We start from the raw sequence: 12,619 nt of genomic DNA on the forward strand, positions 1-12,619 counted from the left end.
GCTAGTCATAAAAATTAAGTTGCAAAAATGTTCCTCCTCCCTGCGGAAAGCAAAAACACAACACAGATGCCACATACAATGACGGAAGCTGTAAAAGTTGATCACTGGGCGAGTGTGAGAGTTGTGTGTAACTTTCTGATGACTTGGAGCTGCAATTACGTCAACAGAAGTGTCATTACCATGATGATTAGAAAACTGTAAATTATTAATTCGCTAATTGTTGAGAATCTGTCGAGGGAGAGTTAACTGCAAGTGAAAAACTGTTGGGACATTGCATCAGAGACTGAGAGAAATTGTTGCAAGAGTTAGATAACTTTTTAAGAAAAGCAAGTACAAGCTTTCTATTTATGTTTAATAAAAAACAATTCGACTTAACTATTTCGTTTGTCATTTTTGGGATTGATTGGCTCTTCTAGTAATTATATCCTGACTTGTGTAGAAACTAGAGTTTTTAAATCTAGAATAGACTAATGATTACTTCTCATTTAAGTAAATGAATGGCAAGAGATTTTATTTAAAAGATACTCAATGATTATCTTTAGAATTTATCAACAATTCAGCAGCAACTATATTTTTTTTCGTTTATTTAATATTTATTTATCTAAATTGTTTAAATCTTAAAATTTTGGTTAATGCTTTTACCTTTTTAAAAATATGTTTTCTTATATAATCTACATACTTTTCTTTATCTGGGTGGTCTGCATGTTAATTAGAAGGCAACTCCAAAATAAACAACTACCTGTAGACAAAATAGATAGAGAAAATGCTTCGAAATTTCAAACGAAAAGACACACACCTCAAAAAAAGAACACTAAAAATTAAAAAAAAAAATAGTTGACTTATTACTACCTAAATTTGCCAGCTGTAAGAAACAAGTACCACAAATAAGTAACAGAAAAACTTTAGTCTACTTGTTATGTGCCTTGAACAACCACTTAAAGTGCCCGAAAGTGGTTGGAAAACCTACAATTATTTAAAGTTAGCATACATCCATTGTAGGCTGTCAAGACCAGCACTTAAGAGATGAGCAGCGCCCTCTGTTGTGTAAATCTTTCAAATGCCTTTCAAAACGATGCTAAACCGAAAATTTTTGGTTGTTCATCTGCCGTTTTCAAGCATTTTAAATCAATATTACTACCAAAAGAAGCGCAGACGAAGCCGAGTTTTTATTGCGCAACACGTTGCCGGTGGAAAACACATTAGGCAGCAACAACAGCAGCAGCAGCAGAAACAACTGAAACACACACGGCACTTGACACGTCAGGTAATTGAGTTTTTGGCACAAATTTGCATGAGGCCACAATGGCGATGACGATGATGACGATGACGTCTATAGAAGGAATTTACCATCAAGTGCACTTGAGACATGTCCAATGGAAGATCAAAGCGAAAGTCAAAACTGAACCATGAACATTAATAAATCAACCACAAAATGTTGCCAAGTCATCGGCTTTTGTTTTTAGCATCTCCTGTTCATTGGCTATAGTCCTATGGCCTAGATTTCTCGATTTTTGCTTAAATTTTTATTTACTTGTTATTATTTTTAATATTTATTAATTGGACAATAACATATATTAAACAATTAACCTTTTTATATATTTAATTCTACTTCAGATTTAACAAAAACTATGGTATGTTTATACCAGCCAGACATTTTAATTAAATAACTTGTTTTTGATCCTAAGTAAATATCTTTTTATTATACCTAATATTTATTTAATGGACAATAACATTTATTAAACAACTAACATTTTAATAAATTACGAAATATGCTATGTTAATACGAATGACCAATTTAAATTAAGAATCACCATTAAAATACAAATATTAACATTGCCATAACTCTAGTGGAAAGTTTTAAAATTATGTCTCTTAATTTAATTTAAGACATTTTGAAATAGTTGATTAAATATTTTAAGTCATCATTACTGATATGTTTAGTTTAATTTAAACGCTAAATATAAGGTCTAGCATACTTTAAAATTAATCATAATTTTTGTTATCCTTTGACCCAGGTTACTACGCTTACTAAAAGTTGTTAATGCAGTTTTCTGCTTTAAGGTTCGAAGTAGCAAAAATTATCGATTGCGGATCCACTTACTTTATGTACCCCCAATGTCCATTAACCTGCTCTAGTTGGCAGCCCACTTGAATCCAGGCTTGACATGCTTCTGGCTTGGAAAATTGAGGAAAGTTCCGGGGGAGTCAACTCAACTTGACTCGCCTCTAGGTGCGACCATAATGTCTCGGCTGTCCAGGGAATCCGTGTCATGGCACAAATTTCCAAGTCGGAAGTGTCGGCCCATAACAAAGTGGCAAGCCACCCCCAAAAACCCTTCTGCCCACAGTCCAATTTCTCAATGGGTTGCACCATTGCCATATCAATATGATTTCCTTTCCATGTCGTGCAAGGCTGTCGCTACACTGAAGAAAAAATTCACAAGGAAATTTAGGTTTGATTGTTTAAGGAAGGTCTTAAAATAATCTTGTTCTTGACGGAACAAATATTTTTACCTTCTGACCTTAGTTCTTGAACAATATTACTACTGTGATTTTAGGGTGGAATAAAGAAAGTGAATTAACATCCAAATACGATGTTTTCAATAGAACACATTCTTCGGCAAATATTTATTTGTAATATTTTATTGATCTTTACCAATTTTAGTTACATTTTCTTACAGTTTACGTGCATGATTTTATAAAGGGCATCCTTGTAAATCAGCACGCCAAACAAAAACTTTACCTTCTGTTGCCTTTTGTTTTGTCACGTTACCGGCAGCCTTACCTTCCATTTGCAACCCCATCCTTATTTCAGACTGCGCTTTTTGGCAGTGCCAGGCGAAGGGACTTGGAATGGGCTAACCTTGCCAGGCTGTGATTGAGGTGCCAGGTAGAAAGTTGATTTGATTATTGATTGCCATTCATATTTTGGAAATTAAAACAATTTTGTTTATTCTTTTGTGAGCCGATAAGGTTACGGCTATGGATAGGGGTTTTGCTTGGTTGCAGTCATTGCAATATGTTTCGAGACTTGTTTATTTGTATGGCCATTTTCGTTCTGGGTTAAACAAAAGTTGTAGGCCTACAGATAGGGAAAGGGAAAATAGACATAAATAATTTTATAACGAGAACAATGAAATGGAAATGTTTTGCAATAAGTAAAATTTCAGCTTTGACCAAAAATAAGCTTTTTATATGTATTACACACATTTGGTAACCCTAAATTATACGATATATATCACACAATGAAATTATAGGTTCACTCAGCTGTCGAGATAACAAGACAATAAAATATCAGTGCTAATAATAGAACTGCCAGCAACAACAGAAGACAATTAACCATTATGGAAATGCCAGAACAAACCTGTCGGGCCAATTACCGGACAACACCCACAACTTAACATACTTTGATGGAGGGGGTTGGAGATTCGGGCGGGGAATATAGATATACCTGTCAGGCAACCTGTAACAAGTCTGAGAGTCGCCGCCTACTCATCTCATTACTCGGACACCAGGTGAGCAAACACAATTAATGAAACCGCGCTCACATGGCATCCCAATTTCTATTTGTGAAAACTGTGAAATACTCGAATCTTTTTCTGACCGACTCCGTCTTAAAAAGGTGTTAATGAACCGCCCGAAGGCATTTTTGTTTTATACTCTTGTTGACACAACAACTGGCGATTTCTTGGGAGGGCAGGAGTGTGGTGGAATGGGCACAATAAACAATTGTTCGACTTTATGGAATGCCAAACATCTATTTTTCTTTGGGTTTTTTTTTTGGCATCACCATAAAGGTCAGGCTGCAAGCGAAGAGGGTTGGTTCTGGGACCCCACCTAGAAAGCATCATGAATCTAATTAAAATGCAATTCATTGCGGGCTGGCTGGCAGCGTGATGCGCATCAACTGGAATGCAAATCGAAATATTACCCAATAGGAAATGCATTCGGGAAAATAATAAAATCATCAGCCGCAATAACAAACAGCCGGGGCAGCAGCCGCTGGCAAAACAAACCCAAAAAATCCGTCCAAATCATAATGCAACCGAGAGAAAACCCCAGCCATCAAACGGCAGCATCAGCAGCAGCAGCAGCAACAGTTGCCATCTCATGCAGGCAGCGATGCTGAGATCCGAGCAACGAAGGCGTTGAAAATTGTCAAAGAACACGCCGCAGACAGGCGGCAGTGGGGCAATCACATAAATGTATAAGTGACCTATGCAAAAATAACATAGGTCTCTAAACCAAATCTACTTTAAGCTTTATATTAACCTCATAAAAAATACAAAGGTTTTTACCCTACCTTTACACTTGCTTCGAACAAATTAATTTAAAATTCATGATTATAGTAAATGAACAATTTTAAAATTAACATTCAAATTTCAAAATTGCAATGCTAAAATTACATATATTTCTAAACAATGTCTAGTTGGGGCCAGACTATTTTATGACTTATTTAAATAAGGGTTTAATTTGACTTAATTGACTATAATGAGTTCATAGAAAACTCAATAAAAATATATTCCGATATATTTTACCTTACAAATTATTAAACATTAAGTACTTACATTTGTTTCAGAAAAATAAATTTAAAATTATTATTAAATTACCAATTTTTAAGTTATCATGTAACCTACATAACATTTTTTTGAGTTTGTGTAAGAAAAAGAAACGAACCTTCAATTTAAATTTTTTCTTTGGTTTTATTCTTGGTTTTTTGTATAAAACATTAATAAAGTTGTCAGATCCATTAAAAAAATGTATATTAAATTTGAAGAAATACTGCAGTTATTGCAGTTATAAAAAACAACGTCTTATTTTAGTTTTTAAAGATATGTTTAATTATTAGTGACCTAGAAGTTATATAATAAAAATCTGTAGAAATCGTAGAATTTTTTTGTTCTCTTTAATTTTTTTTAATATTATTTGATGTTAGCCCAGTGTACTAGGCACTGCTCTAACTGCTGCTGGATATTCGATTGTTGGCAGTCATGACTCAAAGCATTCAGAAAGCGGCGAGACATCGCCCGCCAGTTGCATGCAACCTCATCTCTCAGCATCTCGGCATCCAAAAGCGAAGCGAAAACGGTAAACTAACAGGCGTTGCATTTGGGAAATCAGGAGAGGACCAACCTCAAAAGTGCGCACCTTAAAAATAATCTTTATACGTGTTGGCTGGCCCCGATGTTGGTTTGAAAACTTTGAATCCAACTTGTGGCAAATGGAAAAAAGAGGGAAAAATTGTTGCCAATTGATTTCGCACAACACAACACGGCGAGCGAAATAGAAATAGTAATAGAAATAAGCGGCATCCAAAATCCAATATCCAATATCCAATATCCAGTGCTCACAGCTCAGTGCCCAGCACTCATCGGCATCAGGGCATCGTCATCGGTCCAACTTGTTGACATTTGCAGCATTTCGACTCCAATAAAATATAAGTAGAAATAGTTTTTCAGTGCGACCGAGTGCATTTAGTGGGGCAGCAGTTGCAGCGGCAACTTGCAGCCAGCAACAAGTGCAGACAACTTTTCCAGATTATGCCACTGCAGTGGATGGCATAACGGGTTGGGTCCGTCCCCGACTTTGTGTAGGTTTTTGTGGCGCTGCAGCCAATGGCACCCGCCCTCCCTCCTCGCAGCTCGCTAATCGAATTTGGGAGAGTTTAATGAGCTCGATGAGTGCTTCTCTCTGTTGCAAATAATGTTTGTTAGGAAAATATGCATCCATCATGGAACAAAGTGTCTTATTGGGTCTTGAAATGTCTGAAATCGGCAATGAATCGGGGATAAGCGTAACTAGGGCTTACAAATTAATTTTTGGTAATTAAAAAGGCAAAGAAATTTTTAATTCGAATACATATTAAACTAAATTCTAAATCGTTATTGGCTCTCCAATTTAAATTATTGGTAAATACAAAGATAGTTTTGTTATATTAAAAATTAATGAACAAATGTATAGTTGTAATAAAATATAAAATGGTTTGACTTCCACCAAAATAAAGGTGCACATTGTAGGGACCGTATCAATTATAAGTTTATTTCAAAAATTGACTTTTCAACAATTATTTTTTTAAGTTTTACTTTTTACTCAAAAAATAACAGTTTTTTCTGGAGTTTTATATTCATCTGAAAAAATAACGATAATTTCTTGAGTGTTATTTTCAGCTCCACAAATATTGATTATTCTTTAAGTTGTATTTTCAGCTTGACAATTAATTATTATAATAACAAAAAAACGATTAGATAGGGTGTGCATTGTTTAAGATGAACAAAATAAGACGATAAGATTAAGTCGACGAATTAAAATAAGGAGATATTTCAAAAGTAAAGTAAATAAAAATTTAATAATGATCCGTTAAATCATATTATTGCCTATTAAATCATATTATTGCCTAAAAGCTCACTCTTTTCATTGAGTAAAAACTCTACAAAACATGATTCACCCCGGTTAACTCCAACCTTGAACCCCTGCAAAGCCATAGAGAGCCACAACCTATAATCAGAAGTTCCACACCCCCTCATACAAAGGGACCACCCAATAATAAAAGCTATCCTTTCCAATTTAAAACCGGAAGGCTACTAAATTATTGCATTATCCGCGCTTAAGCCTATAATTGCACAGACCGCAAGACAATGAATGAAAGGGAAGCCTCAGATCTCCAGAAACAGGCATAAATCACTGCCGTGAGTTTACGATGAATTCGAAGAGCGCTTTGGTATATGGAAATCAAAACCCTATTAATCAACGACGGCGGCGTTTAACCCAAAACAAGCGAATGGAAAAATTAACACCCAACTAATGCCAAATGCCGACAAAAGATGACGAACCAAAATCCCTAAAAAATACAGAGAACGAGAGTCGAATGCCCCTGCAGACGCCGCCGTCGATGGTTCTGAATCTGAATCTAATTCTGACACCCATAGTTTGGACACCTCCTCTAATCCGGTCCGGTGCGATCCGTTCCGATGCCGCCACTCCTCTACCCCTCTACTCCACTACGTCTGGGCCTGTTAATTGCGTCTAATAAGCAGTTTGGCGCTGTTCTCACAAAACGCCAACGCCACGAGAAGGAGGAGTTTTCGGGGGAGGCGAGATAGGCTGACCACTCCAAAATATATACGTATACGTTGGCTATACCCATGATTAAAGTCGTGCTCATTTGAATCTCCATGAGCGGCTGCTGTCGGTTAACTGCTGCCAGTTGCCTGCTGGCTCTGCTGGCTCTGCTGCCTGTTAATCTGAAGATCAACACATCGAGGACAGGGGCTTCTCGGAGGGAGGAGCAGTGGAATCCTCAGCAGACAGCGGCTTCATAAAACAAATATAGCTTCGTGTACGCTAACTAGTCGCCTTGCCATCGCCATCGTCATCACCATAGCCATCCCCATAGCCATCCCCATCTTCATCTTCACATCTCCACATCTCCATTGCTGCTCGGGGTTTATTGAAAAGTTTTGATTTCTTGCTCAATTCTGTTTCTGGGGGCCTCGAGAACTTTTGTTTTATTGATTTTCGGTTTTGTTTCGCTTGCCGTGTTTCCTTTTTTTTTTTTTATTGAAAATCTAATCATGCAATAAATTGGCCAATTGTTTGAGCGAGCAGCTTAGGAGGCCGCCAGGCCACCACATCTGCTAACAATGGCTGAATGGTCAACAGATATATTTTCGTGTTGACTGGCTTGCACATGTTTTTTGATTTATAAGCCAGCGAGTGAATTGAATATCCAATCGCCTGTAATTGATAGTTTTCAGCGTTGTAATTAGCATGTGAGATTTTGGGCTACGATGAGGCTGAGTGTTGGAAATGTGTGCTTAAAAGGTGAACAGAAATTAATATCTTGAGTATTTTAAACAGTTTAAATTTAAAAAAAACATGTGTATTTATGTTGATTAAAATGGTTTTCGCACATAGTTTTAGGAACGGGTTTTTAAAGACACATTTACTTACAATAAGTTTACTTAAATTTAAAACAACATATATATTTATTTTTTTAGAAAACATAGTTCCGTCTGCGGATCTCTTTAATAAAAATGGATTTTATAGAATAAATTTCACTTATTGAAATCCATCAAATAAATCCAGAGAATGCTGCTTAATATAATCCCATATCTTACCTCCTCTCCTTGAAAAAAACCATAAGTTTGTTTTCGCCTTCAAGGTTGCTAGTGTGTGGCTTCGATGGATCAGTGAAAACTCAGCCTTAAGCAAACGACAACTAGTATCTGGGTTATCGCCGAGTGTTTTGCATTTCTTTGCCATTTCCAGTCAGCCTGCCCACAGATCCCATCCAAGTCAGGCTTATTACCAGCCGCAGAGACAGAAATAGCCGTTGCAAAAAGCGAAGCGTTTCCAAGCCGGAAAACCAAAAGCCAAGCCAGAGGAAGACACAATTGATGGCACACCTTGGCACGATAAAAAGGAAACCTCAGTCGGTGCAGAGCACCAGAAATATTTTATCAAGCCACAGCGCAAAGCAAGCAGCAAAGCAGCAAAAAATTTAAATCACGCCTTGCAAACTCTGAGATTCGGAGCTGCAGTTGAGGAGAGTCGAGACACACTTCAAAAGATGACAAAAACCAGCCACGAGTACGGGGACCTCAATGAAAATCAAGTGCCACGAGGCATCGGCGGAAAAATAGGGTAGGGCCAAAAGAAAAGCTGGCCAAAGAAAATGCGGGCGGGGAAGGAAAAAGGAAAATCGCTGCTCAGCGATGCGAACGATATGGCAGGAAGCTGCTGCAGTCATCGTGTCGAGCAAATAAAATAAAAATAATAAACCAATTATGCACTTTGCCGCAACATTGAATGGAAAAAGTGGAGGAGCTTGGACTATTGGTCTCTCGTCTTTGGGCTTTTTCTGCTCAGCCCTCAGCCCACTTTCGTGGTCAGTTGATGGAAGTGTTGGGCCCGTGGAACATGAAAATTAAATCAACAAAATGTGTAACTAAAAGATGACTACCAAAGATAGTCGCGAGTAAGATAGTTGCCCACTCCGTCGGGCTAATTTAACTAACCAGAGATGAGCCGCAGATTGCATTTGGGGGCTGGGCATGGGAGGATACTCCCTCCACCACTGCTTTGGCAAGTGCAGCGTATCTGTATCTGGTGTATGTTGTTGGCTTGATTTGCCATACATAGCCGGAGTCGGGCAAACGATCCAGCGGAACGGAAATTTGCCTGGGCGGGCGTTACAATCTCGGGTCATTCCACAAAAGCGGAGGAGGTCACCAGCCGCATTCCCCGTCTCGGTTTCACTCTTTAAAAAGGTTTCACTGCTCGCCGGCAACGTTGTTACTTTTGTTGCTGCCCTGGGTTTGCTAATGAAGCCCCAACTCCAACTCCATCTTCATCTCCATCTCCGACCTGGGCTCCAACATCCTCTGGCTCCTCTTAATCTAGTCGGGCTGCAACGTCGATATTGTTATTGTTGATGAGCCAGCGTTGATAGCCCGAACTGAAGGCCTGACGACAAACATCAGAGGCCAGGTCTTTGTTTATCGTGCATAAAGTGTTTAGTATTTTTTTGGCTCAAAGTTTTGGCAAAGAGTCTATGTGTTTTTACAGCTAGTTTGTCAAAAAATTCTATAATTTCTCTTTAGTTGATCCTCATTTAAGGTAAATCCATTGATTTCATCATGTGAGTACAATTTAAAGTTATGCTAAGTGCCAGTCAATTAATGACGAATATTAATTTTCTAGTAAATACTTAAGTGAAACTAAAAAATAATATTAAACATCATAAAATGAAATTAAGTGATAAAGTTAAAAAACATCTAGATCCATTATATAAGAAAATGAATAAATACTTTACATGGGATACTAGTGTTTTAACTTACAAGAATGAACAAAATAAAAAAAGAATTGGTTATTGTTCATAATGCTTATATATATTTTATTTGTTTGAAAATGTATTTTATTTTAGAAAACATATGGATACACCTCCCATTCCTTTCTCTTCTCGACTCACTATGAATTTTGTTTGAAATTCTAACAATTTATATAATTTAGTTTCTGATTAGAACTGTTTATATCCTTATTCGAAGGGCATTTCCCACTTCGATGCTTCGCCCGATAGATGATTAATTTTGCCTTCGTGTTTCCAAGTACAAATTATCTGCAACAATGCGATGGGGGCATGCCGGCTTTTGGGAGGTTGGTAGGTTGTAGGTAGGTAGGCTGGTAGGTTGGTCTACTCTCGGCCCAACCCCCCTTTCGAGCACCATGTAAATATTTGGCTGCAAATTTGTTTTGGGTCTTTGGGGTAATTAGTACCCCCGAGGCAGAGCGGCAACAGGTTGATGGTTGATGGTCGTTGGCTGTAGGGCCTGGGTCTTGGGCTTGTGCTTAAATATGACATTTGTTGCCGTTTTGTTTGATGTACTCTCGAAAAAAACATTGCAAAACGATGGAAACTATTTGCTTAAAGGTGAAAGTTTGTAGGTTGTCGCTTCGGTGATTTTGGTTTCGGGTTGCCAATCGCTTTGTCGATGTCGTCGCTTTGTCAAAACTTAATGGATTTGAGGCGAAACTGAAAGTTTTTCGGTTTTGCCAAAGAACCAGCAATTAGAGATGCATTTTTAAATGGGGTGGAGTTGTAGGTTTGGCCATTATGCTGGGCGGGGACTGTCAAAGGTCCAGACAGTAGATAATAAGTCGAGGATGGTTAGTCTGCGATCAATAGTTCTTGGGAGTGTATTAAGCTCAATGAAGACTGTAAAATTCAGTGGGAAAACCGAAAAAGTGAAAGCTCATTGGGGATCAAACGTAATGCTTGCATTTCATCTTCATCTGACTATGCTTGCGAAGTCAACCGACAAGCGGTGGTTATTGAAATTCAATGTAAATCTTTTGCGATATGTCATACAGGCGTAGAAAATGCGCCGACAGGTTCAAGACATCCACATCCACATCCAGCCTCGAATTTATCTGTGCAGCTCAGGTGCTCAAGAGGCGAAAGGCAGCAGAAACCACACGAAGGCATTGTCAGCTCCATCGTCATTCACATCGACATTTGGCAAATGCATTTTGTACACACATATATAAACTGATAAATGCATTTAATTCGAGTCAGCCGAAAAAATAAAACGAACCAAAGCGAAACCGTAGCTAAACTAAACGAAACGAAACTTTCGAGAGTTGGTTTTTTCGAGCTGGCTGCTGCAACAGGTTGCACAGTTGGCGAATTGCAAAACTTGTCAAACGCAAAACGCAATCGATACGAATATCAATCAAATCCGTAAGATAAACTACGGGCCCGAATTGAAGCCGTTGACAACCGTGGGCAGCCGCCTGGAAGATCGTGGATTCAATAAAGCCACATTTATGGCCATTTATGCATATGAAATTGTCTTAGATCTTTTTTTAACGACAGCTCCACAATCCGGAAGCGATAAATATTTTGTGTCTTTTTAGGCTACCTATCGGGATTATGCCCCGTTTTGTTTTACTTTATTTTCATTTCGTTGTAAAATTGTGATTCAGTTGAGGCGACATCTTCGACATTTACTCGGGTTTTTATTTTATTTTCAAGACATTTCTGTAAAGACTCTTTTGTCTTGCTTTTCAGTCTGAGCGCGGAAGAAACTGTGACTGGAGCTATTAAGGTATTTGGGTCAGCATTTGTCTGTGTGGTTTTCTGGTTTCTGTTTCTGTTTCGGTTTCTGCCTCCTTGCTGGCCGAAGATGCCCACGATGCCCCACAAAATTAATTATGACAGTTTATTTATTTAATTATTTTGGTGGACTTCAAAGGCCAACCGACACTGGGGAGCAAGGGCTGCTAATTATGTTGTGACTCAGAGGAGGATTAGGCTGTTGGGTTGAAAACATTGCGGTCAATGTGGCAGCGGTTGACAAAGGTACGACTTTCAGGAGCACATAAAATATAACTATACAAAATATTAACAACGAATAAATTAAATTAAATAATTTTTTTTTTTAGACTTACACTTTTAAATTGATTTACATGGATTTTCTTAACAAAATTTTACTTATATTTAAATTATGTTTTTCACTAATAACTTTCTTCTTGCAATTCAAAGAGCTTCCCGTATAAAAGATGTTCCACCTCGAAAATCGCGCGCTCACGTAATCTCATTAATTAGCCAACACCTGAGTATCCTTAAAGTAATTGATATGCCTGATGCGGCATTTGCTGGACGCAAAAATCTGTGGCCCTTCTTATAACCCTCAATCTGATCATGTTGAAATGTAAGAAATTTCCTTAATGTGCCCGTATCAACACAGCTACAACTTTTTTCCACTTAATTGAGTTAAACCTTAAGACGTCCCCTTTCAAAAGTAAATCCTGCGAGGTATCAACAAAAAAAAAAAAACAGAATCGACGATAATTATGATGAGTCTGGTGCTCCTGATCGGTCGATGATCTTTTGATTTTTGCTGGCGAAACACAGAAAATGAGGGACCGATCGCCGTGAAGCTGTTGATTAATTTTGAAGCCGATTCCCGCACCGGAAATGTAAGCGCCGAGCAGAAAAAAGTTGCTAAATGTTAATGCAGCCGGCAGTTTGGATCGAAGATCGTCGATCGGAGCAATAGAACCCAGGGCGAAAAAACTTGCCTCAGAAGCGGTTCGAGCATTAAAATTTTACCAGCAA

At 38.0% G+C, this 12,619-nt stretch overlaps 1 protein-coding gene across 1 annotated transcript in view; it reads right to left on the bottom strand.

The window, feature by feature from the left end:
• Window positions 1–394: 394 nt before the first annotated feature.
• The window catches only part of LOC128251615 (uncharacterized), a 118,137-nt gene continuing 105,912 nt past the window's right edge, over window positions 395–12,619 (bottom strand). Inside the window, exon 2 of the mRNA XM_052978665.1 lies at window positions 395–409. The gene's annotated coding sequence lies outside the window, so the exon portion shown is untranslated. The remainder of the gene's footprint in view (window positions 410–12,619) is intronic.

The sequence above is a fragment of the Drosophila gunungcola genome, chromosome 3R, assembly GCF_025200985.1.
Source record: "Drosophila gunungcola strain Sukarami chromosome 3R, Dgunungcola_SK_2, whole genome shotgun sequence".
In the NCBI taxonomy this organism is placed as follows: Eukaryota; Metazoa; Arthropoda; class Insecta; order Diptera; family Drosophilidae; genus Drosophila; species Drosophila gunungcola.